We start from the raw sequence: 27,615 nt of genomic DNA, 5'->3' as shown, positions 1-27,615 counted from the left end.
GAAAGAAATTTTTTTAATAAATTGTTTAAAATTTAATTATTAATACAAAAATTGCAAGTGTGTTTTTAAGTGATAAGACATTATCTAGAATTTAAATTAAGTGCAAGCACAATTTGAAAACAAGATAATTAATAAAAAATATTGGCAAAGTCCATAAAATGTGTTAAGGGTCTGCTACTAAATATTAAAAGAAGTTTACATTAAAATTTCTATTAAAGTGATCACTTTAAGTTTTCTTTTTCAAAATTTCTATAAATTTAAAGAAAGAGTTAGAGTTTAAAGCATCAAGCAGAAATTCGATAATAAATCTGATCTTTAAAATGATCAGATTTAATTATTCTAGAGATAGATCAGCTCAACGTTTCATAAAGATCAATCAATGAAGAGATAAGATCAAAAATTCCAAAAGTTAGGTTATAGCTAAAACTAGCAGCTCGAAATAGTCCAAAGGAAAATGATTGTTGAAGAGATCAGCTTCAAATTTTATAAAGAAAAGTGATCAATGATGAAGGTCAAAATTTTTAAAAGTTTAGTGATCGCTAAAAATAGCAGCTCTAAATATTCTCGCAGAAGAGATAAGCTCAAAATTTCCTAAAGGAAACTTATCTCTGAATACATAAGCTTTAAATTTCATAAAGAAAACTAATGGCAGCTTAGTGATCGTTAAAATTAACATATAATTTCCTAAACTGATCGCAGAAAATATTTTCTTTAAAAAAAAACTGATCGATGAAGAGGTCCGATCAAAATGTTCATTATGACTGAACGCTAAAGATAACTCCTAAAGAATCCGATCGCTAAAAAGAACGACATTAAATTTCCAAAAGAAAAGTGATCTCTAAAAGGGATAAGCCCTAAATTTCCTAAACAGAACTGATCGCTTAAAAGATAAGCTCAGCGGTCGCTGAAATGTTCCAAAAGAAAGTGATCGTTAAAACATCACCTCAGATCAACACAAAATTTATTAAAGCAAACTGATCGCAGAAAAGATTTTCTTAAAAAAAAACTGATCGATGAAGAGATTATTCCAAAAGAAATTCGATCGCAACATTAAATTTTTTTTCCAAAAGAAAAGTGATCTCTAAAAAGGATAAGAACTAAATTTCCTAAACAGAACTGATCGCTGAAAAGATAAGCTCAGCGTTCGCTGAAATGTTCCAAAAGAAAGTGATCGCTAAAAATCACATCTAAATATCATGAAGGAAATTGATCGTTAAAGAGATCAGATCTACACAAAATCTTCCAAATTAAAGTGATCGTTAAAAAGATTAGCTTTAAATTTCCTTAAGAAACTATAATCACTGAAGAGATTTCCTCAAGAATTGTGATCGCTAAAAAGTATGGTATAAAATTTCCGAAAGGATAGTGATTACTGAATAACATGTTTTAAATGCCCTAAAGGAAACTACTCGCTGAAGAGATCAGCACAAAGTGTTTCAAAGGAAAGTGATCGCTAAATAGATCAGATCTAAATATCCTAAAGGAAATTGATCTCTGAAGAAATCAAATGCAAATTTCTTAAAGGAAACTAACTGATCGTTAAAAAGTTATGCTCTAAATTTACAAAAAAAAAAAAAAAAAAAAAAAAAAAAAAAAAAATGATCGCTGAAAAGTTGAGATAAAAATTTTCTTAAACAAATCGATCGCTAAAGATATCAGCTAAAATTTTAAATGATATGTTCCAAAGGAAAGTGATCGCTAAAAATACTAGAACTAAATATCCGAAACGAAATTGATCGCTGCAGATATCAGATCCATATTAAAGTGATCGCTGAAAAGATTATCTCTAAATATTCTGCTCAAAATGTTTCAAAGGAAAGTGATATCTAAAAATCAGATCTAAATATACTAAATGTAATTGATTCCTGAAAAAATCAAATGCAAATTTTTTAAATGAAACTGATCGCTGAAAAGATCAGCTTTAAATTTCCTAAAATAAACTGATCGCTGAAGGTAAGATACAAATTTTCTTAAACAAATTGATCTAAAGAGATCAGTTAAAATTTCAAACGTTGCTAAATAATCAGAAAAGAACTTGCTCGCTAAAGAAAACTGATCGCTTGACCCTCAAAATTGCACAAAGGAAACTGATAGCTAGTTATATCAAATGTTTTTCTATTAAAAATCTTTTAAATTCTAATAACTACGTAAGAACCTTAAAATAATCACTTTTATCGCTTTAATAATCGATCGCAATTTGAATAAATATTATGAATATCAATTTGCATTTATCAAATTTAAAAAAAAGGAAATAAAAACTTATCACAAAAAGCATAGAAGATCATAAACATATAAGAAACAACAACATACTTCCTGATAAGCTAAACAACATATAAATAATAGGAAAGCTATAACTAAACTATATAATAATTGAATTTGAAACAATTACCACATATTCATTAACACTTTAGTGTAAACACAAGTGGTAAGTTAAAAGAAATCTACATTTTTAAAAGCCAATAAATTTTTAAAAATTAATTTTTACATTTCAATTTCCTGCCTGGGGACCTTTTCTAAACAGAATTTAAAAACATGGATGTAAGTTTGAACATATCTGAAATTGATTGATTTAAAGCAAAATTTTCTTTTCTAGTTCGCACCGCTACCGAAAAAGCCAAGTCTTTCACCAAGACTCCCCCAGATAATGTATTCTTGGAATTCTATGGTCTTTACAAACAAGCCACCGCTGGCGATTGCAACAGCGATAAACCCGGTGTTTTGGACTTGAAGAACAAGCCAAATGGGAAGCCTGGAACAGCCATAAGGGCATGAGTCCAAGATGCTGCCAAGGCTGCTTATATTGCTGCCTATGAGAAATATGCTCCTCTTTATGCTTAAATTATGGATTAGACTTCTTTTTTAATGACTAGGACCCTGTAAATATGTGATAAATAAAATAATTGTTCTAAAACTACACACTCACCTTGACATTTCGCCTTTACTTTTACTCTTTGCCAGACCCTCTTTCGCTTTCGATATTAAGCCCGACATATCGCCAACAATACGGTTTTGTAATTTATCATCCTGTGTAGGACTTGTGGGTAAATTACATAGTTTCTGGGTTAAATCTTTAACAGTGTGATCACGTTTTAGTTGTAGTAACAGTTTTTTATCCTCATTATCGGATTCTAGTGGGAAATCGATAGATAATTAGTTTAAGTTATGTTTTGGGGGTGGAAGGAAATTTAAAACATTTTTTTTTAATAAATAGTTTATAGAGAAAGTAAAAATAATGTTAAAACATATATTGATGCTGATCGTTAATTAATTGCATTATTAAGCCGCAATATAGTTAAAAAATGAATATGAATGAATTAAAACTTTTAAATATTTTAAAAGGAGACAAATTACAATGCAAAGACAAGGAAAAGGAGTTTTAATTTCTTTTAAGGCAGATCGCCAAATAGATCGGTTCAAATTTCTTATAAGAAGCAGATCACTGCAGATCACCTCATAGTTACCTAAATGAAACAGATCGCTGAAGAGATTAATTCACAATTTCCTGTAGGAAAAAAATCTTATAGAAAGCAGAATGCTGAAATGATATCAGAAACAGATCTCAGATTACCTCTCAATTTTCTCTAAGATACAGATCTTTAAAGAGATTAACTCACAATTTCCTATAGGAAACTCATTGCTGAACATATCGGTGCACAATTGACTATAAGTACCTGATCACCTAAGAGATCAGCTCATAGTTTTCTATCGCAAACAGATTGCTGAAGAGATTAGCTCTCAATTTCCTATATAATACAGATCTTTAAAGAGATTAACAATTTCCTATGGGAACCTCATCGCTGAACAGATCAGTGCACAATTTACTATAAGTAAGAGATCACCTAAGAGATCAGCTCATAGTTTTCTATCGCAGACAGATTGCTGAAGAGATTAGCTCTCAATTTCCTATAGAATACAGATCTTTAAAGAGATTAACTCACAATTTCCTATGGGAACTCATCGCTGAACAGATCAGTGCACAATTTACTATAAGTAACAGATCACCTAAGAATCAGCTCATAGTTTTCTATCGGAAACAGTTTGCTGAAGAGATTAGCTCTCATGCTAAGAAACAGATCTTTAAAGAAATTTACTCATAATTTAGTATAGTAAACTCAGCTGAACAGATCGATCACAATTTCTATAAGGAACAGATCGCCTAGGAGATCACTCACAATTTCCTTATAGAAACTAACGTTAAGAGATACACTCATAGATCGCGGAAGAGAATTTTTTTATAGGAAATAGTTTGTGGAAGAAATCAACTAGCAATTTCCTATATACAGATCACTGAACATAGCAGATCACTATTCCCTTTAGTAAAAGGATCGTTAAAGAGTTTTGCTAATAAATTACCTTCATTAAGCAGGTCGAGGAATAGATAATCTAAACATTGCTTTAGGAAACAGATCAGATAACGATTTCTTTTATAAAACAGATTTCTCTTATAATTTGTTTTAAATAATAGATCGCTGAAGAGATCAGCATATAATTTTCTATAAGCAATAGATTGCTGAAGAGAACTGCTCTCGAATTTAGAATTAAGAAATAAATCACTAAAGGGATCAGTAGACAACTTTAGTCCACAAATTTCCTTCATGAAACAGCTCTGGAAATAGATCAGCTAAAAATTTCCTATAGGAAACAAGATCAATGATAAGATCAGCTAACTATTTCCTTTGGGAAACAAATCGCTCAAGGGATCTGATTCTATACGAAAAAGATAACTGATGTGATCAGCACTCAATTATCTATACGACAGTTTGAAGTAGAGATCAGTTTAAATTTTACTATAGGAAACAGATCGCTAAAATGATCAGCTAACAATTTCCTTTAGATACAGCATACAATTTTCTATAAGAAATAGAACGCTGAAGAGATCAGCTCTCAAATTACTGAAAAGATCAGTGGACAGTTTCTGCCCACAAATTTGCTTCATGTTTAGGCCAAGGAATGGATCATTTAAAATTGCATGTAGGGAACAGATCACTGTAAAGATCAGCTAACAATTTCTTTGGGAAACAGATTAGTCAAGGAATCTGCTCATATCGCTGAACAGATCTATTACAATTTCCTATATGAAGCAGAACGCTAACAATTTCTTTGGGAAACAGATCGCTCAAGGAATCTGCTCACATTTTATGGGAAAAGATCGCTGAAGTGATCAGACCACAATTTCCTAAATAAACAGTTCGCAGAAGAGATCAGTTAAAATTTAACTATAGGAAACAGATCGCTAAAAATACCAGCTAACAATTTTCATTAGATAGTGTGTCGCTGAAGAGATCAGCTAAAAAAAATTAATAAATGGTTGAAAAGATCAGATCATAAATTTCTTTATGAAATACATCACTAAAGAGATCAGTTAACAGTTCTCTCTAGGAAAAAGATCGCTGGAGAGATACCTATAACAAAATATATCTTGGGAAATCAATAAAAGAGAATAGAAGTGAAGCGAAGCGAATATAATCTCCTGTCTTTGCAATTGCAATTTTTAAATCTCCCTGTTTATTTAACCTAAAAAAAGAACTTACCATTAATTTGTAATAGATCAACTGGTTGATCACTGTTGCTGTTAAGATTATTATTAGTAGTATTTACCGCGTTATTGGCTTGATTGGAATTTGGAATTATATTATTAGTAGTTGTATTTTGATTGTAGCTCATATTGTTGCTGTGTTGGTGGTAAAAAAGGTGGTGGTGGTGGAGGTGGAGGCGGTGGAGGCATTCGCATATTATTAGCATAACCCCATAAATCTGGTGGTGGAGGTGGCGGAGGTGGAGGCGGTGGTGCCACTGATGTTGTGGTCGTTATTGTGTTATTATAAGCATTTTGTACAGGATATGAAACTGTAGGTGACATAACGCGCTGTCGTGTTGTTGAAGGGGTACTATATGTTGTTGCTGTTGTTATATTATCCTCCATTGTTGTTGTTGTTGTTGCTGAGGCTTTCACAGGCGTAGTATGGGGTGTAGAGGTTTGAGGTATATAATCAAAACCAGATGCTAAAGTAGGATTAGTCATTGCTGTAGAAGTTGTGGTAGAATTTAAAGTTTTCTTTGGACTTGAATTTAGAGAGGATAAATTGTGTTTTATAGGCGAGGTGGTCGTGGTGGTGGGTGACTGTATAGATTGTTGGTGTTGTAGTTGATTCTTTGGTGTACTATTGTTGATTTGATTGTAGTAGGTGTTCAAACGATTCGCATCATTTTCAAATTTCTTATAATTTACAACATTATCACAGTGATTGGCATGAAGATTCGTTCCATTAACGACTGCAACTCCCTCCAGATTATTTGTCTCTGCGGTGACATTGTGACGTTGAATATTCTTCATGAGGCCATTGATGACAGTGGCATTACGTTCCATGAATAGATTTTTCTTATTGTAAAATTCCGCCGCTGGTGATGTAGCTGCGGTAGCATTAACATGGTGGTTGAGGTGGTGTTGATGATGTTGCAATTTATTTGTATTGGATTTATCAAAGGAATTGTTGATAATTGAAATGGTATTGGTACCCAATAATTGTTTCGTTGGACTCAATAGATTGATGTGATTGTTGTTGTGTGTTGTAGTATTGGAATTGGTAATGATGTGGTGGTTGTTGTGATTGTTGGTTATAAGAGCATTGTTATTGTTAGTAGCATTTGCATTGGCAGTTGCATTGACAATGACATTTAAATTGGCATTAACATTAGAATGATTGATTGTATTGTTATTATTATTATTACTATTGATTTGATAAGAATGTTTGAAATTATTATTATTATTGTGGTTGTTGGTATTGGTGATATGATTGTTGTTATTATTGTAATTGCAATTATTCTCATTTATGATATTTAATGATTCTGGCGGACTGTCGCCATTTTTCAATGTCACTGGTATGGCGGTAACAAGTTGTCCTTTTGAACGAGGGGGATTTGATAAGCATTCACATGATTTTTTTTCCGTTAAACGAGCCAATACAAAATTTGTGAAATGACATTTTATTTTGTTTAAATAGGAAAAACAACAACAAAAAAACGGAAACGAAACGAAAACAAAACAAAGAAAGAAAAAATGTAGAGTGATTACACATGGATGATATGGCGGTAGAAGGATAAAGGGGTTAAATTATGTTGATTTTTTTATAAAATTTTTTGAAAAACCAAAATTAGAATGATTTCTTAAACAACACAAGAGTTATTATATAGTATTTATTGTTTTTTGGGGAGAAAACTTACCCATATCTTCTCTTTTATCGGCCGAATTCATATAACCATTAGCAGCCACCGCTGCAGCAGCTTCCTGTTGCTCTTTAAGGAAACTACGATGTCTCTCGGCTCGTTCACGACGACGTCTGAGACCAGGTGTAACACCAGCACCATCACGGGCTAAAATTGAAAAAAACCACTTAAGAAATTTCCGAAGTTTAACAAATTTCTCTCTACTCACGTTTCTTTTCCGCAAAAACCCCACCACTAAATTCCGCCGAATTCGTTGAACTCGAACTATCCTCATCCAAGGCCGGTTGGGTGGGTGTTAAGCGCATATGAGTGGGTAGGACTTTATTTATATTACCAGGACTAGTGCCCGTGCTATGACGTCTTGATTTTCGACGTTCAGCCGTATCGGTAGAACTGCGAAAACGTTGAGTCTTACGTAAAGTGTTGTCGGGCAGTCGGGTACCATCCGATTCACCGTCTTCAAATCTAAAAAAATAGAATAAATTTAAATAATATTTTTCTTAAATGGAATAAAAAACCGTAACCACACTTACTTCAATACTGCTTCATAAAGTTGCAATTGATTTAATAGATCCATATCCGTTCCCGGTTTGGACATATAATGTTGTATCACAGATTCCATACCTTGTTCCAACAAATCACTTTCATCGTAAAAACTATCTTGATCATTTAAACCCTCTAGGGTTTTATTGATAAGCGAAGCAGCATATATTACCAATTCAGCATCGGCATTATCGTAGTCTTTTAAAAGTCTGAAATGTTGAGTAAAAAGAACAATTTGAAAAGTGGTTCATACATTTTTTGGAATTAGAGTTGAAAAATTATAATAAATTGCAACTTTTCTCTGCCTACAACCGATTATCCAATGACTATATACTCGACTATAGTTCAGACTATAGATTAGACTTTAGTCCAGGCTAAATACTTGACAAAAAAGAAAACTACTAATTAGACTGAAAACTAGACTATTGATTAAATAACAGAGAAGACACAATAGACAATAGACTAGACTATAGACTAGACTATAGACTAGACTACAGACTAGACTATAGACTAGACTAGGCAATAGACTAGACTATAGACTAGACTAGGCAATAGACTAGACTATAGACTAGACTATAGACAAGACTATAGACTAGACTATAGACTAGACTATAGACTAGACTATAGACTAGACTATAGACTAGACTATAGACTAGACTATAGACTAGACTATAGACTAGACTATAGACTAGACTATAGACTAGACTATAGACTAGACTATAACTAGACTATAGACTAGACTATAGACTAGACTATAGACTAGACTATAGACTAGACTATAGACTAGACATACTACTATAGACTAGACTATAGACTAGACTATAGACTAGACTATAGACTAGACTATAGACTAGACTATAGACTAGACATAGACGACTATAGACTAGACTATAGACTAGACTATAGACTAGACTATAGACTAGACTATAGACTAGACTATAGACTAGACTATAGACTAGACTATAGACTAGACTATAGACTAGACTATAGACTAGACTATAGACTAGACTAGACTATAGACTAGACTAGACTATAGACTAGACTAGACTATAGACTAGACTATAGACTAGACTATAGGCTAGACTATAGACTACAACAGCGATCTATTTAATAAGGAAAATGTGATCATACTACCATGTGGCAACGCTATATACATATCAATTATTTTCGCCCTCCTTAAGGTATACTTCACATTTCAATTGAACCGATCTACACTAGTACTTTATCAATGAAATTACTGTTTTCTCAAATATTTCATTCAATTCGCATTACTCATTCACATCATTAAATTTTTAAAGTGTTTTTTTAAGATTTCGCCGACACTAACCATTTATAGTTATGCAAAAACAACAATAATATTTAATAATAAAACTCATAAACATAATAATACAAAATTAGTATTATTTGTTAAACAAACGAGAAATACAAAACCAGATAACACAAAAAAAAAAAAAAAAAAAAACACACTACACACCTCATAATATTTGACCATGGCAATGTGCCTTGTTGTTTGTCCACCGCATGTATGGCACTAACCAAAACATGGCAATTGGATTCAGCATATTCCACAAAGACCAACAATAATTTTAATGCAGTCTTAACCACTGAACGATAATTTGAGGCGATTAATGAATAGAGCCACTGCATTGTGGGTTCATGTTTCATAACGCCATTCATGCCATCCACATAAAGCATCACCTGTGAAAATGAAATTTAACAAAAACTTTTTAATAGAAAATAAATTATAAAAAATGAATTAAATAAAAAACACAAGTATAATTATTGATTAATGCGAGTTTTTAACTTTTGCCTTTGAGACGTATTTTGTGTTTTTTTTTTGTCGACATTTAACATATAATTAACAAAATTTAATGTTGCAATTAAGTGTAGCGCAATGTTGGTGAAGATGTTTAAAATTATTAAATGCATCATAATATATAATAATAAATATAGGTTCAATGGTTTATTAGTAAAGAAAAAAAACTTAAAATCATAACACGCCAATTTGGTTTCGGTTTGAAAACTGTTTCAGTGTTTTATAATGGAATGATAGATCATTGAAATTAAATTTTTAAAAAATAATCATAAATATTTAGTAATTCATATAGCACAGTGTAATGTAGAATACTAGCTGGTTGTAGTACACTTACTGGCCCAATGCACGCAATATATAATTTTGATAGTTTTGATCAGCACCATACCAACACCAGCACCAAACAGTTGAGTCCTCCTAATGCCACAAAGGCATGCACAGATCTTTATCCTCTTGGAAGACTTGTTTTAGTGAGAATAAGGCCACGTCTCAAATCACTTCCTTCAGCAGACAAGAGTTTTTCTAAAGAAAGAATGAAATTTTAAGTAAGACCAAAGAATAACGACCAAAATATGAGCTGAAGGAAATGGGATATATTTTAAAACTATCTGTTTTTGTTTTGACTTGCGAATGGCTACAGTCTTGGCTATGGATTTACTATAATAGAATGGTCTATGGTCTCGAGTAAAGTCCTGGTTTTGATTTACGCTATATTCTTGGTTGTTGTCTGGACTATATTCTGGCTTATAGTTTCGATTATACTTTGGTCTATAGTCTTTACTATATTGCAGTCTATAATCCCGACTATAGTTTAGATCCACAGTCTCGACTAAAGTCTAGTGTATAGACTCAACTGTAGTTCGGTTTATAGTATCGCAGTTATATTGGTCTATAATCTCGACAATAGCCTGCAGATTGTCTCGAATATAACCTTGATCCTCTAGGGTAGGGTTAATAGTTTTGACTGCAGACTGATCTATAAGTTCAACAATTGATCGGAGATCGTGGGTTCGATTCACTTTGAACTAACTAACTAACTAACTAACTAACTAACTAACACTAACTAACTAACTAACTACTAAACTACTAACTAACTAACTAACTAACTAACTACTAACTAACTAACTAACTAACTACTAACTAACACTAACTAACTAACTACTAACTAACTAACTAACTAACTACTAACTAACTAACTAACTAACTAACTAACTAACTAACTAACTAACTAACTAACTAACTAACTAACTACTAACTAACTAACTACTACTACTAACTAACTAACTAACTAACTAACTAACTAACTAACTAACTAACACTAACTAACTAACTAACTAACAACTAACTAACTAACTAACTAACTAACTAACTAACTAACTAACTAACTAACTAACTAACTACTAACTAACTAACTAACTAACTAACTAACTAAACTAACTACTAACTAACTAACTAACTAACTAACTAACTAACTAACTAACTAACTAACTAACTAACTAACTAACTAACTAACTAACTAACTAACTAACTAACTAACTAACTAACTAACTAACTAACTACTAACTAACTAACTAACTAACTACTAACTAACTAACTAACTAACTAACTACTAACTAACTAACTAACTAACTAACTAACTAACTAACTAACTAACTAACTAACTAACTAACAACTAACTAACTAACTAACTAACTAACTAACTAACTAACTAACTACTAACTAACTAACTAACTAACTAACTACTAACTAACTAACTAACTAACTAACTACTAACTAACTAACTAACTAACTAACTAACTAACTAACTAACTAACTAACTACTAACTAACTAACTAACTAACTAACTAACTAACTAACTAACTACTAACTAACTAACTACTAACTAATAACTAACTAACTACTAACTAACTAACTACTATCTAAACTAACTACTAACTAAACAACTGACTGACTGACTAACTATACATATACTCTTTCTGCTAGTCTCCTCTGAAGTGCAGACTGCTTTCCAGTCTGGTCCCAGTCTAGTCACCCACAATAGTCCGGTCAATATCCTGGTTAATAAACTCCACTTTAGCTATGATTATATCATGATTTTAGGCTTGTCTACAATCTCGACTATACATAGTGTTAACGATCCTTCACATTCTGGCATAAGCCTGTCCAACAGTTTCTGTCAATATCCTGGTCTACAGTTCTGACTATAGTCTAGTCCGATTGTCTGGTCTATTCTTTGGTCTACACTCCAATTTATAGTCTGGTCTTGAGTCTAAACTTTTTGTTTTAACAATTGTCGGATCTACAGTCTCGACTTAGTCTTACTATAGTGTGGTATATAGTTTGGTCGCCTACAATCTCGTTTTAAGGTTTGACTATAAATTGAGTTCAGTCGTGGTTATATTCCCATCTATAAGGACCCACTATACTATGATTTATATTCTAGTTTATAGTCTGTCATAAAGTATTGATTATCATCTGGTCAAAGTATCGACTACGGTCTGGTCTATAGTTTGCTTTATATTATTGACTATAGTCTGGTCTGTAGTCTATCCTTTTCAATATTCTCAACTATTGGCTTGAAATAGTGTGCTTTATAGTAGGAACTTTATTATAGTCTGGTCTGTAATGTTAATTATTATCTGGTCTATAAGTAGGTCTCAATCATTTTCTGGTCTACAGTCTCGACCATCGTGTTGAGCATAGTCGAAACTCGCTTAACTATAGACGTAAGGGTCTAATATAGTTGTCTTAACCTAATATAACCCTGCCACTTGTTTCGTAATTTATTTGCCAATTACTTTCATTAACTCCCGCATTATACAATTTTTAACTGCAATTACTATTTATTTCGCTATTCAGTTCGAAAATTCCTAGAACTGTCAGAAAATTTTGATATAATCGTTTTATATGTTTCCAAAATACATCATCATCATCCGTATTGCATTGAAACTTAATTAATCATATTTTAAAAAAGTGAGAAAAAGAATAATAACAAAAAAAAAACAAATTTTAAACAAAACAATATAAATAAATAGAAACTATTAAATCACACCAAAAATAATAATATTGGAATGAGATCATGCAATCATGAATGAGTACACTTGATTAAATATTTGTGTAACACGAACAAAAATAACAGGAAAAAATATACTGTTATACTTTGAAGTTAATTTGTTTTTAAATTATTGTAAAAATTTTGTTATAAACAAAAATGGTATGTAAAAAAAATTGCTAGAATTGTAAATAGAAATGGTAAGGTTTTTCCTTGACAGACGAGATCAAATTGATCGTACATAACTACTACTACTACTACATAAGTAGATATGTATGTAAATGTTATCTGTTAAGTCTATTTTATAGTTTTATGAGGTTCTAGCTATAGTCTCTATGCTGTGCTGTAGTATCGTTTGCTATATATATTCTATATTGATCAAAATTCTAATGTGTTTGCGATCGATGTTTCATAATTTGATTTCTCGCCTTTAGTCTCGATTAGGTCTAAACTAATCCTTTCACTCTATTCTTAATTGATCTAGTTGATTCCATATCGATCGCAATTCTAATAGAATAATGATCGATGTCCAATAATTTTGTCCCTGATCTTAAGACTCGATTAAATCTTGTCTTTAATCTGCTCTAAATTAATCCCTCCCTTCTCTATTTGATTGATCTAGTCTCATCACTATTGAAAGCACAAATATCAGGCGCCAATTTGAAAGTGTGTGGTAACAACTTTTAATAATAATTTAAAGAAAAAGTGAAAAGAATATCTATAACCAATTAAGAAACAAAAGAATAAATAAATATTTATACTCATCAAATTTTTCGTTAAACAATTCTTAACATATACACAATAACAAACAAAATATTAAAAAATTTATAATAAATAATAAGAGGAATTTTAAATAACAATAATTAAGCGTTATAGATGAATGAATTTAGTAATACAAAAATTAAAATATTTGTATTATATTTTTTTCCCCAAACTAATGCCGATTGTTTATAATAAACAAATAAAGAATTCAAACAACAAAATTATTATGTTGTGAACACGATTTTTGAAAAATAAATGGATGAAAAAAAACTTGAAATAATTTGATATTTGGATATTTTTTTTATTTATTTATTTATTATAACTCTGTACACTTACCAATAATCGCATGTACTCTGACACTCAACTGGGTGCGTACCACTAAAGAATTTTTGCGACTGAAATGAAAAGAAAAAAAATAATACAAGTTTATTATTAAACAAAAAAAAAAAAAAGAATAGAAAAATAAATATAGATTACAGATGTAGAAAAAAAATTATTACTTTATTATTATTAAATTCTTTATATTTCGTTCAATTCGTAGTTTATAAGAATTCGATTTCACGTTTTGGTTCATTGACCACTTAAGAACCTCTTTAATTAAAAAAAATTATTACGAATAACTTTTTTTTTTATTTTCGTTAACAATGATATTATTAATGATTGTCTAAAATAATAAGCTAAATAATAAATTTTTAAATCTATATAAAAACAATAATTAGAATTATTCTTGATAATTGGAAACTGGTTAATACTTGTTTTGTAAGTTGGAATTAAAAAAAAGAATCTCCTGGAAAAAAATAACAAAAACAAAGTGTAATTCAGCCACAAAGTACAGTTCAATATCTTAATATTTGAACCATATTAGAGAGGATCACAGAATTTACATAATTTCAGATCGTTAGAGACCAAACTTAGGACTTAAATCTGGTCAATACTCTAATATTTAGATAATAGATAAAACTTTAGTGGAGACTATAGTCTGTATATATAGTCGAGATTATAAACCGATCTAGATAAAGCCAAATATACATATAGTTGAGATATGCTCGAGACTATAATCTGATCTTGACTTTTTTATAGTCGACACTATAGTCTGATCTAGAATTTTCAATACTCGAGAATATAGTCTAATCTATAGTCGAGAATATAGTCTCATCTATAGTCGAGAATATAGTCTCATCTATAGTCGAAACTAAAGTTTGATCTAAAGTGGAGAATGATCTTCATATAATCGAGGCTTTTGTAGGCTATGTAAAGGTCAACAGTCGAGACGATAGTCTGACCTATAGTCGAGAGTTAGGGCTGATCTATAGTAGAGACTATAGTCGAGAGTATGGGCTGATCTATAGTCGAGACCATAGTCTGATCTTTAATAAATACTATAGGCTGTTCCACAGTCTGATCTATAGTCGAGACTTAAATCTGATTTATATTCGAGACTATTGCCAGATCTACAGTTGTGACTACAGTCGATAGTATAGTCTGATCTAGTATTATATAAAGTCGAGACTTTAGTCTTATCTATAGTCGAGACTATGACTATGATCTGAGACTATTATCAGGTCTACAGTCAATAGTTTAGTGTGCTCTAGTCTAATATATAGTCAAGACTTTTGTTTAATCAATAGTCGAGACTATAGTCTGATTTATAGTTGAGAGTTGAGAGTATATCCTGATCTATAGTCAAGACTATAGTCTGATCTTTAAACGAGACTATAGACTGTTCTAGTATCTTATCGCCTGATATTTATGATCTATTCGAGACTATTTCAGGTCTGCTGTCGAGACTACAATCGATTGTATAGTCTGATCTAGTCTAATATATAGTCGAGACTTTAGCATAATCTATAGTCGAGACTATAGTCTGATCTATAGTTGGATTATAGTCTGATCTATAGTAACGAATAAAGTCTGACATATTCTCAAGACTGTAGTCTTGTCTTTAGTCGAGACTACTGTCAGGTATACAGTCTGATCTATTGTCGAGAGTATTGTTTGATCTATAGTCCAGACTATAGTCTGATCTATAGTTGAGACTTTAGTCTGCTCTATAGTCGAGACTTTAGTCTGCTCTATAGTCGGAACTTCAGTCTGCTCTATAGTCGAGACTTAAGTCTGTTCCATATTCGAGACTATTGTCAGGTCTACAGTCGAGACTACAGTCGATAGTATAGTCTGATCTAGTTTAATATATAGTCGAGTCTTTAGCATAATCTATAGTCGAGACTATAGTCTGATCTATAGTTGAGACTATAGTCTGATCTATAGTTGAGACTATAGTCTGATCTATAATTTGATCATGGGTTATCTATATTCTGATCTTGTGTGATTCATAATCTGATCTTGTCTAATTAATAATTTGATCTTTTATGATCTATAGAAGTGTTATAGTCTCGACTATGCTGTCTGATCTATAGACGATACAATATTCTAAGTTATAGTAGAGACTATAGTCTGATCTATAGAAGACTTTGGTGTGATCTATAGTGAAGAGTATAGTCTGACCTATAGTCAAGATTATAGTCTGACCTATAGTCAAGACTACATTCTGATTTACAATAGACTCTATGGTCTGGTTTCTTGTTTCGACTATTGTCTGGACTCTAGTTTCTGTAGCTAAAACTAATTAATGACCATAAGACGTGCACTTTTTTAATCTTCTAGCAAATATTCACAACAGCCTATTAAAATCATCCATATTATTCATTAAAACTCTTTAAAGTGTTTATCAAACAAAGTTTTTTTTTTGCATAAACTTTACTTTAACTACACACCGTAATTATTCACATGCCGGCATTAAAATTTAAATACTTAAGCTAAACGAATAGATAATCCTGATTACAATATTTCTTTTCGCTTTAACTATTTATTTTTTTCTCTTTTCATCTGTTGCTTTCTGGGCATGAATGATTTAAACCGAAAAATATGTTAAATAAAATTTATAAATTGCAAAAAAAAAATCCACTAGATTTGCATGTCGACCACTACAACTATGAAATATTTGACATTCATGGCCTGTTAAAATAACTTGAAAAACTACAACTGGAGCTACAAAGTGTAGCAGCTATATGGGTATGGTAAAAGGCTATATGCAGCCTTTAAACTGTTAATGCTTAAATATTTTACTGAAATTTTTTTTGGTTTCTATTTAAAACTGCACCATATAAGTGTGTAACTAAATGGTTTAATCAACTATTTTTAGTAAAACTTACACTGAGAAAATAATGTAAAAGGAAAGCTAATTCTTCAAGTTTTATAACGGCTTAACCTTTTTCTCTAAGTGTAGTTTATCCTTTTTTTAACTTGATATTTATAATAACATCACGTTTCATTTGCAGTTGTTCTTCATTATTATTATTTGTAGTTGTTATTGTTGTTGGTGTTTCGTTTTTATTGTATTATGTTGTTATTGTTGTAAGAAAATATCTTCACCAATGTCAGACATTAATTTGTTTTTGCAACAAAGTACTAAAGATAGATTACTTTCATATGTTAATTGTATTATCAAAAGAGATCAATTTTATATATGACCTATTTCAGGGTCATATATCCAAATCCGTGTTCTTTACTCATTTGTATACCAAGTTGTTAATTCTCTAATAAATATAAATTTTTCGACTATAGTCTTTTCCCAAGTGAAGATCTATAGACGAGACTTTAGTCTGGTCCATAGTTTTTATAATTAATAGGACAATCTTGGCTATAATTTCAACTATAAGATAGTCTGTAATCCATACTATAGACTTGTCTGTAGTACAATCTATAGACTTGTCTATATTCCACACTATAGACTCGTCTATATTCCAGTCTGGAGTCCAGTCTATACACTTATTTATAGTCCAGACTATAGACTATAGAACATAGTCTATTCTGTAGTCCAAACTATAGTCCAGTCTATAAACTTTTCTATAGTCCAGATTATAGACTTTTCTATAGTCCAGACTATATACTTTTATATAGTCCAAACTATAGACTTTTCTATAGTCCAGATTATAAACTTTTCTATAGTCCAGATTATAAATTTTTCTATAGTCCAGATTATAGACTTTTCTATAGTCCAGATTATAGATTTTTTTATAGTCTAGATTATAGACTTTTATATAGCCCAGACCATAGAACTTTTATAGTCCAGATTATAGAATTTTCTTTAGTCCAGATTATAGACTTTTCTAAAGTCCAGACTATAGACTTTTATATAGACCAGTCTATAGACTATAGACTTTTCTATAGTCCAGACTATAGACTTTTCTATAGTCCAGACTATAGACTTTTCTTTAGTCCAGACTATAGACTTTTCTATAGTCCAGACTATAGACTTTTCTATAGTCCAGACTATAGACTTTCTATAGTCCAGTCTATAGACTTTTCTATAGTCCAGTCTATAGACTTTTCTATAGTCCAGTCTATAGACTTTTCTATAGTCCAGTCTATAGACTTTTCTATATTCCAAACTATAGTCTTTTCTATAGTCCAGTCTATAGACTTATCTATAGTCCAGACTATAGACTTTTATATAGACCAGTCTATAGTCCAGACTATAGACTTTTATATAGACCAGTCTATAGTCCAGACTATAGACTTTTCTATAGTCCAGACTATAGACTTTTATATAGACCAGACTATAGACTTTTATATAGACCAGTCTATAGTCCAGACTATAGACTTTTCTAAAGTCCAGATTATAAACTTTTCTATAGTCCAGATTATAGAATTTTATATAGTCCAGACTATAGACTTCTATAGTCCAGATTATAAACTTTTCTATAGTCCAGATTATAGACTTTTCTATAGTCCAGATTATAGACTTTTCTATAGTGCAGACTATAGACTTTTCTATAGTCCAGACTGTAGGCTTTTCTATAGTCCAGATTATATAGTGGTCTTTAGTCCAGACTATAGACTTGTCTATAGTCCATAGTACAGACTTGTCAGTAGTCCACACTACAGACTTGTCCATTGTCCAGACTATAGACTTGTCCATAGTTCAGACTATAAACTTGTCTATAGTCCTTACAGACTTGTTTATAGACCAGACTATAGACCAGTCCATTGTCCAGATTAAAGACTAGTCCATTGTCCTGACTATAGACTCGTCCATTGTCAAAACTATAGACTTGTTTATCCTCCAGACAATAGATCTGTCTATAGTCTATGTTAAGAACTTGTCTATAGTCCAGGCTATACAATTGTTTACTGTCCAGGTTATAGACCTAAATATCTATAGTCCAGACAATAGAACTGCCTATTGTCCAGACCATTGACTTGTTTATAATATACATGAAAGACTAGTCTATAGTCCAGACAATAATATAGTCTGTAGTCCAGACTATAATGTAGTCTAATGTAGTGCTACAGATTTGTTCATAGTCTTGTCTACCACTGCAGTCTCTTCAAACCCTTTATATTTCGGTCAACAATGTTTATGTCACATCCACAAGAAAACAAAAAACAGAAACGTTGCACGAATGAAAAATGTATTTTATAATTTTTGCAGATGGTCAACTAAAAAAAGCAGATTAAATGCAAATTAAATAACTTTATGTGCATACAAAACATGAATTAAATATATTCGAACGAACAGGCCATTATTTTATTAAAAATTTCAATACAAAACCAAATCACTACAAATAAACAAAACAAACCAAATGATATTGAATATTTCTTTTATGCAAAAAAAATCGCATAAACATTGATATTGAACATTTTCAGTGTCAGTTTTTATATTTTTGAGTTTTTCTGCATTTTTTATTTCTAGAGCTCAAAAAAAAAATTGAAATTAAGACTGACGACATGAAGAAGTTATGAACGAACAACAAAGAAAAAAAAAACGCTCATAAAATGTTGTTTTGAACATAAAACGTGGCCATTCTCTTTAGCGAAAAAAATCTCACTAAAATGTATGGATTTATACAAACTGTCCGTCCATGTGTCCATCCACCAGTCAGTTGGTCCGTCTTCAATTTCCTTTTCATGCGACTCTGTAACATAATCATCGTTAATAAATTATCAAGTGAAAGGCATTTTGCAACTTGTTACTTTTTTTACAACAATCTACTTTTAGTATGTTGCTTCGGTTTTTTTTTTTGTTGCACATTTTTATGATGGTAACAAGTCAGCGCTGCCGGGATACAGCGAAATTGACTCCCACATATAAAAATACCTGAAAAAAAACTGCAACACACACTCACAGCTGTCCGACTTTAGAAAATCTTAAAAAAACATACAAATCCCGCTATACATTTAAACGTCCAGTTCAGTTAACAAAACTGGCATTAAGTTGAAAACGTGAACATGTTGGTGAAAAAAAAACCCAACAACAAAGAGAACTTGCCACAAACTGTGTTTTGTGTAGCTGGATCCAATGTTTGTATGTGTATATGTTTATTTTTGGTGGCCCAGAAACCCAGTGAAATTTTGTTGTTTATTTACAAATAATGCCCACATCAAATGTCAACCCACAAAATTTATGCACTTATACACTGACATCCTGTACTTAAATAAATTTGAAGGAAAACGGATTTACCAACTTGAGTTTCAAAAGGGGCCGAAGAATTTGTAAAAATAAAGTTTGTTTTTTGAAGGAGTGAAAATGTAACTTCTCTTGTTGGAACATCTTTCTTCTCTATAGCCTGATCTATACTAGAGGCTAAAGTTAGGTCTGTAGCCGAATTTATAATATGATCTAGAGTCGAGACTATTGTCGTGTTTAAAGTCTAGTCTATAGTCTAGTCTTAGTCTAGTCTATAGTCTAGTCTATAGTCTAGTCTATAGTCTAGTCTATAGTCTAGTCTATAGTCTAGTCTATAGTCTAGTCTATAGTCTAGTCTATAGTCTAGTCTAGTCTAGTCTATTCTAGTCTATAGTCTAGTCTATAGTCTAGTCTATAGTCTAGTCTATAGTCTAGTCTATAGTCTAGTCTATAGTCTAGTCTATAGTCTAGTCTATAGTCTAGTCTATAGTCTAGTCTATAGTCTAGTCATAGTCTAGTCTAGTCTAGTCTATAGTCTAGTCTATAGTCTAGTCTATAGTCTAGTCTATAGTCTAGTCTATAGTCTAGTCTATAGTCTAGTCTATAGTCTAGTCTATAGTCTAGTCTATAGTCTAGTTATAGTCTAGTCTATAGTCTAGTCTATAGTCTAGTCTATAGTCTAGCTATATAGTCTAGTCTATAGTCTAGTCTATAGTCTAGTCTAGTGTCTATAGTCAGTCTATAGTCTAGTCTATAGTCTAGTCTATAGTCTAGTCTATAGTCCTAGTCTATAGTCTAGTCTATAGTCTAGTCTATAGTCTAGTCTATAGTCTAGTCTATAGTCTAGTCTATAGTCTAGTCTATAGTCTAAGTCTATAGTCTAGTCTATAGTCTAGTCTATAGTCTAGTCTATAGTCTAGTCTATAGTCTAGTCTATAGTCTAGTCTATAGTCTAGTCTATAGTCTAGTCTATAGTCTAGTCTATAGTCTAGTCTATAGCTCTAGTCTATAGTCCTAGTCTATAGTCTAGTCTATAGTCTAGTCTATAGTCTAGTCTATAGTCTAGTCTATAGTCGTAGTCTATAGTCTAGTCTATAGTCTAGTCTATAGTCTAGTCTATAGTCTAGTCTATAGTCTAGTCTATAGTCTAGTCTATAGTCTAGTCTATAGTCTAGTCTATAGTCTAGTCTATAGTCTAGTCTATATAGTCTAGTCTATAGTCTAGTCTATAGTCTAGTCTATAGTCTAGTCTATAGTCCTAGTCTATAGTCTAGTCTATAGTCTAGTCTATAGTCTAGTCTATAGTCTAGTCTATAGTCTAGTCTATAGTCTAGTCTATAGTCTAGTCTATAGTCTAGTCTATAGTCTAGTCTATAGTCTAGTCTATAGCTAGTCTATAGTCTAGTCTATAGTCTAGTCTATAGTCTAGTCTATAGTCTAGTCTATAGTCTAGTCTATAGTCTAGTCTATAGTCTAGTCTCTAATCTAGTCTATAATCTAGTCTATAGTCTAATCTATAGTCTAGTCTATAGTCTAGTCTATATGGTTTGGATTATATGATTACTAGGACCCAAAGTTAGCACAATAAGGTCGAACAAAAGAAAAAGGCTGACACAAGAAATTGTTCTGGGCTACCAACAAATTTAATTTGACTTCAAGTGCCGCAAAACGAAACTTCTTAAAACAGTTGCTGCAACTCGATAAACTTGTAAAACGATCGAAGTGATCATGGCCCAAAGACACAGAGAAAGACAAGAAAAAGTTACTTGCAACATAGGCATACATACATACGTATTTTAGCATATAAAAGAAAAATAAAACTGAAACAAAATTTATGAGCCAAAAGTTAAAAATTCAAAAAGAAAAGAAAATTTAAACTCAATTATCAAGCCGGCAAATACAATGAAAACTTAACATTTAACATCATTTCTTCGGCTAAACATCATCATTCATTTAGCTGAAGCAAAAAAAAAAACACAAAAATGTTGCAGTTTTCAGTTGCTGCGGTTGCTGATGTTGTTTACAAAGTGGGGTTCAAGGTAAATTACATCAAGCGTCAATATGTGTCCGACACAGAAAAGTGAAACTAATACCGAAAAGTAATAAAAATAAAAACGGGCTGTTAAATATAGTTTTTGTAAAAACAACACTTTCAAAAAAAATATGAACAACGAAAAAACAAATTGGTCAGACGTTTAATTCTGATGGTTTTGAAGTGTTTTATGGTACGATTATTTTTTTCTTTTGTATGAAAAAGAAAACGTTTAAGTACGTTTTGAAAACAAATTAACAAGTTTTTTTTAGCATTTAAGTGATAGGAATTTTTTAAGAATTGTTAAGTGGACTTACCTAGAATTAAGACCTTCAATTTCTTCCGACTGTTCAGCCAATGATGATTCCAAATCCAAATAGGAACCATAATCACCATCTTTATAGACTTGTATGGCAGCATCATCGATCTGTAATGAAACACAAGAGGATGTGAAATTAGACAAAATAGTATCAAAAATCTAAAATTTTAGGAAAATTTTTCTACAAAGAGATAATTTTACATAAATTTTCTATAAAGAAAATTTTCTATAAAAAGAAAATTTAACGAAAATTTTTTATAAAGAAAAAATTTCACGAAAATTTTCTATAAAGAGAAAATTTAACGAAAATTTTCTATAAAGAGAAAATGTAGAGCACATTTATATAAAAAGAAAACTTAATGATTTTTTTTATAAAAAGAAAATTTAACGAAAATTTTCTATAAAAATAAAATTTAAGGAAAAATTTCTATAAAAAATTTAATGAAAATTTTCTATAAAAAGAAAATTTTACGAAAATTTTCTATAAAATAAAATTTAACGAAAATTTTCTATAAAAAATTTAATAAAAATATTCTATAAAAAAATTTATCGAAAGTTTTTTATAAAAAGAAAACTTAACGAAAATTTTCTATAAAATGAAAATTTAATAAAAATGTTCTATAAAAAAATTTAACGAAAGTTTTTTATAAAAAGAAAACTTAACAAAAGTTTTCTAATAAAAGATAACTTAACGAAAATTTTCTATAAAAAGAAAATTTAACGAAAACTTTCTATAAAAAGAAAATTTAACGAAAATGTTCTATAAAAAGAAAATTTAACGAAAATGTTCAATAAAAAGAAAACTTAACGAAAGTTTTTTATAAAAAGAAAACTTAACAAAAGTTTTCTATAAAAAGAAAATTTAATGAAAATTTTCTATAAAAAGAAAATTTAATGAAAATTTTCTATTAAAAGAAAATTTAACAAAAGTTTTCTATAAAAAGAAAATTTAATGAAAATTTTCTATAAAAAGAAAATTTAATGAAAATTTTCTATTAAAAGAAAATTTAACGAAAAATTTCTATAGAAAGAAAATTTTCTATAAAAATAAAATTTAACGAAAATTTTCTCTAAAACGAAAATTTAACGAAGTTTTCTATTAAAAGAAAATTTAACGAAAATTTTCTATAAAAAGAAAATTTAACAATATTTTCTATAAAAAGAAAATTTAACGAAATTTTTTTATAAAAAGAAAACTTAACGAAAGTTTTTTTTAAAGGAAAACTTAACGAATGTTTTCTATAAAAAGAGAACTTAACGAAAATTTTCTTTTAAAAGAAAATTTAACGAAAGTTTTCTATAAAAAGAAAATTTAACGAAAGTTTTCTATAAAAAGAAAACTTAACGAACATTTTCTATGAAAAGAAAATTTAACGAAAAATTTCTATAGAAAGAAAATTTAACGAAAATTTACTATAAAAATAAAATTTAACGAAAATTTTCTATAAAAAGAAAATTTAACGAATATTAAAAGAAAATTCAACAAAAATTTTCTATAAAAATAAAATTTAACGAAAATTTTCTCTAAAACGAAAATTTAACGAAGTTTTCTATTAAAAGAAAATTTAACGAACATTTTCTATAAAAAGAAAATTTAACAATATTTTCTATAAAAAGAAAATTTAACAATATTTTCTATAAAAAGAAAATTTAACGAAATTTTTTTATAAAAAGAAAACTTAACGAAAGTTTTTTTTTAAAGGAAAACTTAACGAATGTTTTCTATAAAAAGAGAACTTAACGAAAATTTTCTTTTAAAAGAAAATTTAACGAAAGAAAGAAAACTTAACGAACATTTTCTATGAAAAGAAAATTTAACGAAAAATTTCTGTAGAAAGAAAATTCAACGAAAAATTTCTATAGAAAGAAAATTTAACGAAAATTTACTATAAAAATAAAATTTAACGAAAATTTTCTCTAAAACGAAAATTTAACAAAGTTTTCTATTAAAAGAAAATTCAACAAAAATTTTCTGTAAAAATAAAATTTAACGAAAAATTCCAAATTTTTTCGTAGTGTACTTTTTCAGCCGATACTAACCTATATTTAATTCCTTCCATTAACAAATGTTTTAAAGTGCTTTTTTTTTTCTTTAGTTCAACCAAGAATTTTTATGGACATTTAGCTTTCGCTTATAATCTCATAACCGTGCAACATATTTTCTTAATGCCTGGCAATTATTCTCAACAAAAGAAGAAAACAACAATAAAGAAAAATATTTATTGAAAGTCTAGAAAACAAAAATAACGACAAAACTCAACAAAAAAAAAGAAAATCCATACAAACTAAACATCTTTCTACCCGGATTACAAGCAACAAAGCCAGAAAAATATAGACTCAGACATAGAAAAAAAAATATTTAGTCAATTATTTAGAAAAGAAACGAAAAGAAAAGAACAAATGTGGATTTCACACGTTAACAAGCAACTTACATACAAACGAGTCACCACTTGTTGTATGCAGTAATGTGACAGAAGATATTTTGTGCAATTTTCATTTCTTCAAAACGTTGTAGTTGTTGTAGTTTGTTGCTGTTTTTATTCTAAAATAAAAAAAAGACGCAACACTGTGAGAGAAAGAGAAATGATGATTGAGTGAAATCTGTCTTTATTTTTAAAAGAATTGTTTTTCCAATCTTCTTTTCCAAGCAATAAACTGTCGTCGTTAGTCATAATTGCCACAAGTGACTGACTTGCTTAACTGCAACAGCAATAGAACAACATTTCATTACTGCCACATTAAGTTGCAGGTTTCAAACAATAACAAATCAAATAATTACTTTCATTTAATGTTGTTGATTGATGCATGAGGTTGCATTTTTACGATGTTGCGACTATGTGTGTCTAGTAGAAAATTGCAACACACTCATACAATTATTAGATTTTTATGGCTTAAGAAAGGAAAAAGAAAATCGTCCATATAAACAAATGCCAAAATCAAAATACTTATTAATGATAGATTTTAGAAAAAAAATTAATATAGATTTTTGTTAAATTTTCGTTAAATATTCTTTTAATAGAAAATTTTCAATAAATTTTCTTTTTATAGAAAGTTTTTGTTAAATTTTCTTTTTATAGAAAGTTTTCGTTAAATTTTATTTTTATAGAAAATTTTCTTTTTATAGAAAGTTTTCGTTAAATTTTCTTTTTATAGAAAATTTTCTTTAAATTTCCTTTCTATAGAAAATTTTCGTTAAATTTCTTTTCTATAGAAAATTTTCGTTAAATTTTCTTTTTATAGAAATTTTCGTTAAATTTTCTTTTTATAGAAAATTTTCGTTAAATTTTCTTTTTGTAGAAAATTTTCGTTAAATTTTCTTTTTATAGAAAATTTTCGTTAAATTTTCTTTTTATAGAAAATTTTCGTTAAATTTTCTTTTTATAGAAAATTTTCGTTAAATTTTCTTTTTATAGAAAATTTTCGTTAAATTTTCTTTTTATAGAAAATTTTCGTTAAATTTTCTTTTTATAGAAAATTTTCGTTAAATTTTCTTTTATAGAAAATTTTCGTTAAATTTTCTTTATATAGAAAATTTTCGTTGGATTTTCTTTATATAGAAAATTTTTCGTTAAAGTTTCTTTTTATAGAAAATTTTCGTTATATTTTCATTTCATAAAAAATCTTCGTTAAATATTCTCTTTTAGAAAATTTTCGTTAAATTGTCTTTTTTATAGAAAATTTTTGTTAAAAATTTGCGATTAATTTTCTTTTATATAAGCGAGCGAGTTTTTCATTAAAAAATTTGGCGATCAGCTTCAATTTGATAAAGATCTGAAGATCAGCTTTTGCTTTATAACAAATCGATCTCTTAATAGAAAATTGAGGACCAAATTAGTCATTAAAAAAAATGAGCGATTCATTTCTTATAACAAATCGATCTCTTTATAGAAAATTGAGGACCAAATTAGTCTTTAAAAAAATGAGCGATTCATTTCTTCTTAAGAGAAAAACTGCGATCAATTTCATTTTTTATAAAAAATTCTAAATTTTCTTTTCTCTTTAATCAAAATTGTTGATCAGTTTGATCTTTATAAATAAATGAAGATCATCTTTGCTCAGTCAGTTTTTTCTCTATTACTAGTGATCAGTTTCATCTTAGAGATAATTGGATAACATATTTTTCTTTATAGCAAATTGATGATCGTCTTCTCTACAGAGTAAAGTGGCAATCATCATTTTCTTTATATCAAATTTCTCGTTATGAAAAATTGTCGATCAGTTTAAGCTATAACATACAATCATCGTTCTCTTTATAAAAAAAGAGCCGATCATCGTTCTTTTTTAGGCATATTGATGATCGTCTTCTCTATAGAGAAAATAGGTGATCATTCTTTTCTCTATAATAATAATTTGATGATCATTTTTCTCTTTATAGTTGATTGATGATCATTTTTCTCTTTGTAGAAAATTTCAGAAAAATGTTCTCCCTAAATAGCGATTCATATTTGAAAAATTCTTTAATATTTCCATAAATTCTCTCTTTATAAAACCGGTTTAATAAATTCTCCTTCATCACCCCTCGTATTTACAATAATTCCTCTAACTAAATATCTACTCTTTTTTGCTTTCTGCTACAGTTTGTTTTTAATTTACACATCTGTCAATCTTTATTATTTGGCATACATATTTAACCATGATCGTTTTTCTCTTCAAAATCAAAATCTGTTTATTTTTTTTTTTTTGTACGTTTAACAGAAGCACAGGCAGTCGTCAGGCATCAGTATTTTCCAAGTGTCAGTTAAGACTGACATTAAATGGGAAAATCTGCATGCAGTTTATTTTAACATCAGTCATGCTGTGATTATTTAAATTTATGCTCGTAGAACAGAGAATACGTGATAAAGTGGGAAGGAGGGGGATGAGAAGGAGAAAGAATTATTTTAATGAGTTTATGTAATTTTTGATTTTCTTTCAACATGTTTTCAAAAAAAATGAAGCAATCAACATGTTGCCAACAGCTTTAATTAACAATTTGACAGGTTGTTGACTAAATCTATTGTATTGGAGGGGTAATAGAAATAAACATTTGTAATTTGTAGTAAATTTTTATAGTTTTATGTATTTTGAAAGTTATTTGGAATGATCAACGAAGTTTATGGGAGAATGTCTCTATTAAACTTAAGAATGAAATGGAGATAAACATTTTTAACACTATCTACTCTTTGCATTACTTGTAGCCAATGAAATCTCAAGTTCTTTTAATGGCTAAGCAAAGTTTTTGACAGTGTATTTCTACTTTCAATTCTTTTTTCTATAATAATAATTCTATTTATCTAATATTGTCTAATAAAGAAAACCAGATAAAAGTACCCCACCCTTTTTGATTATTTTATAAATAAAGTTCAAAATAACTATTAAAAGTAATGATTTTGATTTTAGCTCTTTTTTTCAGACAAATAAT

The 27,615-nt window shown here is 29.5% G+C and overlaps 2 pseudogenes; one reads left to right on the top strand and one right to left on the bottom strand.

The window, feature by feature from the left end:
- Positions 1-2,593: 2,593 nt before the first annotated feature.
- On the top strand, positions 2,594-2,914 carry LOC119613512 (annotated as a pseudogene).
- Positions 2,915-2,919: 5 nt separating this feature from the next.
- Positions 2,920-27,615, bottom strand: part of LOC119613511 — a 43,382-nt pseudogene continuing 18,686 nt past the window's right edge.

This window comes from Lucilia sericata, unplaced genomic scaffold, assembly GCF_015586225.1.
Source record: "Lucilia sericata isolate MDLA Ls3-8-SP2 unplaced genomic scaffold, ASM1558622v1 Contig002161F_arrow, whole genome shotgun sequence".
Taxonomy (NCBI): domain Eukaryota; kingdom Metazoa; phylum Arthropoda; class Insecta; order Diptera; family Calliphoridae; genus Lucilia; species Lucilia sericata.
Note: the sequence above shows the minus strand (reverse complement) of the source record. Positions and strands in the feature narration are given on the sequence as shown.